Genomic DNA, 5,900 nt, shown 5'->3' on the forward strand with positions numbered 1-5,900 from the left:
CTTCCCCTGCTATAAAATACATGTTGTGTTGACATTGTGTGTATGGTTCTCTCCATCCAGACCACAACCCTATGCTTGCATTTGCTGAATGGCACAGCGGTACCAAACAGTGGGATTAGGGAGGGGGCCACACTTTCCCTGCAGGATACAGCGAGACAGCATCAACAAGACTCCAGAACTGTCACACGTGTACTCTCAGACAAAGCTGACTCTACCGCTACCACTTTAGGCTTTTCCTATTCATTGGCTCGCTGATTCATTGACGATGGAATGGAGGTGATTCTCATCGCCGCCATTTTTAGAGGAACTGCCTATTGAAGTGAGAAACTTTGCTGGCTACTGCCTAACGTTAGCAGCTAGCTGGTTGGCCGCTAGCTTGCCTGTCGTTGTGACAGTTAACGCTTGACAGTCGTCACTAGCCAGAGCAGCTTGCTTCACGTTGATGCAATTGTTCCTGCGGCCGACCAGTATTTTTGACAAAGATAACGGTTATTGCTTAAGTCAACAGTTTGAGCTAACGCTAGACTTGAAGTCAGCGTGGCCGTCTTTATTGGGTAGGGCACAACTGTGTGGTTAGATGAGCGAATTAGCATTGCTAACTTATTAGCTTGCGATTTCACACTTTGATTTCTGTGGACTGCATCGCCTCGTCTGTGATATATCGTCAGCCACATCCTCTGTTCAGGGTGACTGGATTCATCAGCCGTCTCAACCTATGTGGATTCATTTTAACCGGGTGAGTCGGTTGCTAGCTTTAGCTTTCTACTAACGATGGGTTCAACAACACGTTGCAGTGGATTTAAACATAGGTTAGCGTAGAGGTAGCCGGCTAACTAGATTGTTAGCTACTCGACAGCTAACAGCTAACCAAAAGTTGCTGTCACAACTTGTATTGGTCTGTCGCATCGACACATTGTAGTCTTCAGTGATCCATTGTTAGCATACGGGTGTTTGTTTTGAATGCCAGGATAACACATCAGCAAAATATATCATTGTGCGATGAGCAAGCGAGCTAACGCTACACTGTGAGTGGTGTATTGTAAATAGTAACGGTAAAGATTGCTCTGCCTAAGAAGCGTTAGCTAGCTACGTTAGCTTGCTAATCCGCTTTATGCAACTATCGCTGCAAGCAGTGCCACTCCCTCGTGTTTGTTGTTGTCCACTGTGGCTGCACGTTAAGTGCAACTCTGCTGCTGGATGTGTGTGTTTCTGAAGTTTGATTGTTCATCAATTGATTCACATCCTGTTCGTATAGCTATGTGACGGTAGGTGACATTGATCAGGAGTCTCTTTCTATGTCTGTCGCACGTACATGTCCTGACATTGTGATTACAAGCATCATTAGTCTGACAAGTCATTGTGATTATCAGTGTGTCAGCGACAAGGAGCTAGCATCCATCTGCAGCTGATGGCATGTTGTTGTGCACCGACGTGAGTCGCATTCCTCAGTTTTCTGTGTTGATATTGCGTAACACTGGCTATCACTCTGCAAGCTAACGTTACTCTTCTGCTTAACGTATGCACGACACAGTGGATCAGCACAACACAACGATTTAACATGCCTCCTTTAATGTGGTTTCAAGTGCGTGATTGAACCACAAGTTTACTATTCACCCAACGTTAACCAAGACACTTTGCCATCTGTGGGAGTGATCTGTCAACTTGTGATGTCCACGATTTGATGGCTGATACACCCAAACACCTACAGCTTTATGTTGTTTGTGCCATATATACTGCTGTTTTATTGTTCAATAAGCACTGCAGTATTAGCAGCCCACCTATCTTTGTTGGTGTCACTGAACAGACTGTCCACGTTATTAATGCAGCCTATGACTTGTACTCTCACTCTGCTACCACAGATTTCTGCTAGGCTGCCTGTCCCCTGTCTTCCTATGTTCTCTGTAACCTGTGCGGTTCTGTACACTTTTCAATTGGTCACGTACACCTCTGCATGCTTGTCAAAACAACAGTGCATTTTCAGGCTGGAACAGTTCCCCGTCTTTACTTTCAAGGACTTGCTGGTGGCCGATGATGAGAGGTACGCGGCTGCTATCGACTGCGATCACCTCGGTGCACGAGAAGCCGACGCAAAGTTGTGTATTCCTGTGTGTCAGTGTTATATCAGGGGGTGCTGAATATGGGCACACTGCATAATGGATTTAAGTGTCTCCCAGGAAAAACGGATTAGACACCGGAGCAAAGCCTGCCCTGCTCGCTAAAGTCTAGATCCAAGTCAGTGACAGTCAGCCACTGCAGAACAAGTGCTGTTTCCACAATATGAATCACTGCAGTACTGCCACCATAACTTTATTTTTTAGTGATTTTGAATATGTAACGCAGTTATGAATCACATAGTATGGTTCTTATTTAGCTTACTGATTGTAAGACTATTGTGCTTTTATTGTACTTAATCTTTTTCTAGACCTGGCAAAAATAATTGCTAATCAAATGTCCTTAGGTCTTTGCTGTGTGACATCTTCAGTGACATGGCAATTTAAAAGAAAAATGAGATAATAAAGTTATGGTCCTCTTCCTTAATTCCTTAAAGGAGTTCGTAAGCACCAGCTCAAGGTCTTTGATTGAGGCCGGCTGCTGAACAGTTGGATACCAATCACGCATTTGATGAGTCAGACTGAAAGAAAGAAGACGCGTGAGGAGGGGTTACACAAACGACACAAAATATCCACCATAATGAGGGTCTGCATGATTTTCTGAAATTATAAGATGCACATTAAAGGTGCTACATTTTACATTCAGAGCATTAATATAGCAACAAACAACCTTTTGCTATGTAAATATGTAGTGAAGTAAGAACTTTTGTGTGCCTTGTTATCCTCTCTTTGTTTACAAAGGCCGGGCCGGCGGCACATGCAGATTGTTGTCTTCTTTTTTTTGTTTTCAGTGTTTGTTGTTAAGAAGAAACGTGGTATGCTATTGATGTTTGGGGCATGTATCCCACACAGGAAGAGTGTACATGGAGCTCAGTGAGTGAAATGGGATGGGTCAAATCCTCTTAGTGTTTGGTCGCTCCTTTCCTCTCCTCTGTCGCCATCATCTTTATAGTAACCACAAATTGGGATGTGTTGTTGTTGATGTTGGTTAGCTAGAGAGCTTTCACTTCCTCCACTCAGCGAAAGCCACACTTCTGTGATCAGGGTGGGGAACAGGAGCATGGACACCCCACCCTCCATCTTAGAGATAGAAATGTAGTGTGTCATGTAAAGGTCATGAAGTTAACATTGTCTCTAAAGGAACAGCTGTGGTGTTGCAGTGCTCTTTGTAATGGTTATCTTTAAAGCAGAGATGCATCGAACCTGTCTTTTCTCTCTCTTTATAGAATTGAATGCCTTACCGCAACATGTTTTATCATTAAAATAACATTTGAATGATATCGTTAATACAACGTTGCATTGTTACAGTTTTACAACAAGAGACAAGAAGTATTTCATGTGGACCAGTTACATCCGGATGATACATGATCGTTTAATAAGCTGTATCCGCTCTCTGCATTCCTACTTTGAATTATTTAGCCATTTAGCATCTTGCTGAAAGACATTTTTCAAAATGTGTATGACAGAATATATGTAGCATTTTCTGAGAGACTCCACAGTGTAAATGCCCTGCACACCCACACAGGTGATATCAGTTATTCTGGTTGATGGGATCTTCTTCTCAGGTCGACATTAAAGGTTGAAGCTTTGCTGAGATCGACTCCATGTTCCTTTTTAAGGGACAAGTTGTCCCGCCTCAGCAGGTGCAGCAAAACCAGAGTCAGGGAGACATCAATCAAGTACAGTATGCAGAGAGGTGGCACAATCAGCCAAAATAACTAAAAACTATAATTGTAGTTAGTCAAAATAAGAACTGGGACAAAGAATATCAGTGTTACATGTGAGTCTCATTACTGAGTGTAACTTAAATAGTTTTATGTAGTTGTAATGGATTTTAACCAGTGAAAACATGATGAACTGGGATGGATAATGTATAATACTCTTGTGTATACCTCTCCTATCTACATTCTTTTCTCTGCATTTTAATAAATCAGCAGATAGCACGGTTGCTGCTCTGTAGCTGGCCCTGTGCAGCTAAGAGAATTCCACTATGGGGATCAATAGAGTATTTGATTATTCATCATCCCTCTCCATTTCTTTCTCTCTCTTCCTGTCCGTGACATGCCTTGCTACTCAGCTTGGTGTATTGGCTGCCTCTTCATTAGGCTCCTTGGTGATTTTACAGTGCAGAGGAAATCAATTCACATAATACACAATGAGAGAATCCATTTTCTCGAGCAGTAAAGCAAAACAACTTTCAGTGCATTTCTTGAACACACTGTTCCTTGTGATAATGTGTGCGCTTGTGCACGCACGGTTTGCAGTCCGGTCCATCACTTCCAGATTCAGTCTCATGACTCAGTGGTGTGTGTGTGTGTGTGTGTGTGAGCGAGTGTGTGTGTGGATGTGTGTGTGTGGATGTGGATGTGATACCTGATTGTATCTCTCTGTACACACAGTCCAACTTAGCCAAAGTCAAGTCTTGTCTAGTTCAATTATTCTTTAACCTTAAATTGTCCAGTTTCATCAGGAAATCAAAATGAGGAACCAAGATGCTCTTGAATGTCTGGACGCACTCCTGTCCACTGAGCTATCGGATGAGATTACACTTCATGTGTGACTCATTTAAACCTATAAACTAAATATTCATAGCTGGTACTGTTTTAAAAGAAGTCTTTAGAAGACAGCCCATCATTGTCATAAAAGAAACAATAATTATCAAAACAATTACCACAACAGGGTGTGTGTTTATGCTAATTTGTGGCATTTTAACTACCTGATGAAGATCCGAGGACCGAATCGTCGTAAATACAGTCCATAATGCTTAGTCGTCTATTCATGGTAATTGTACCAAGGAGTCACATTTTATTTGACTTAAAGGATGATTCTGTGTCTGGCTGTCTTATTATTGCCCACAGTCATGTGTGCTGATTCAGGAAAAATATTTACGAGGAAGTGCAACCACATGTTGGATGGGAAAAGTCTTTAAAAAGGTACAGAAAGCTTTGACACATTGATTTATTGCTGCTGATGTTCATGCTTTGTCAGTATATCATCAGTAGTGACGGTAGTGGACTGATTTGGGCGGTGAGTAGAGTTAGTCAGTATTAGGAGGTTAGGAAGTTAATCATTTCGAGTACAGCAGTGATCTTTCAGTGCCGACTCTACTTCTTAGCCTTTTTGCCTTTCACACAAAAATGATCAAAACCTCAAAGTCTCTCTCTAATAGTTAATATATTAAATGTAAAATGCTCTAGAATGTGTACTGTTTATCTTAATAGCTTAAATCCATAATGTAATTTAAAAATATTGTTATAATTCTTCTCTCTCGGGAAAGTCAAGCGAGCCAGCCCTCCTTGCTTCTCCTTTGACTTTCTACACATCTGGCATATTCATTCACAGTGCTTAATTAAGACCTGCTAGAAAATCAATCATTTTCCAACATTCAGTCAGATTGGATGGCGTATCTATTAAGGCAGTGCTTATCACCAAATGCACAGCTGCAGTAATCTGTCCTGCTGCCTGAAAGCAAATGTAAAGTTCAAACTTTGATTTCTTTTTTCAACCTTTTTTAAAAAGTCAACGTTTGGCGTTGTTGGTCCACATTTAGCAGCCAAACAATATACATTACAATGCTTATCTCGTAACACTGCAAGCATTGTGACAGAATGAGACAAAGAAAATGTAACGTCTCTGTTTGCAACACCAAAAGACAGGATTTCTGTTGCTGAAGTTTGTTCCCAGCAGCAGTTCTCTAGCTTCTCTCCACTAAGATATGTGTTGTCCTTGAGGTGTGTGTGTGTGTGTGTGTGTGTGTGTGTGTGTGTGTGTGTGTGTGTGTGTGTGTGT

At 41.7% G+C, this 5,900-nt stretch overlaps 1 protein-coding gene across 2 annotated transcripts in view; it reads left to right on the forward strand.

Annotated features, from left to right (window-relative positions):
• The first annotated feature begins 20 nt into the window (after positions 1–20).
• The window catches only part of LOC116388873 (serine/threonine-protein kinase TAO1-like), a 21,852-nt gene continuing 15,972 nt past the window's right edge, over positions 21–5,900 (forward strand). The window contains exon 1 of one of the 2 annotated variants that reach the window (XM_031857157.1): positions 21–736. The gene's annotated coding sequence lies outside the window, so the exon portion shown is untranslated. The other variant, XM_031857158.1, reaches the window with a different exon arrangement.

The sequence above is a fragment of the Anarrhichthys ocellatus genome, unplaced genomic scaffold (assembly GCF_004355925.1).
Source record: "Anarrhichthys ocellatus isolate YVR2014 unplaced genomic scaffold, GSC_Weel_1.0 scaffold18, whole genome shotgun sequence".
NCBI classification, from domain to species: Eukaryota; Metazoa; Chordata; class Actinopteri; order Perciformes; family Anarhichadidae; genus Anarrhichthys; species Anarrhichthys ocellatus.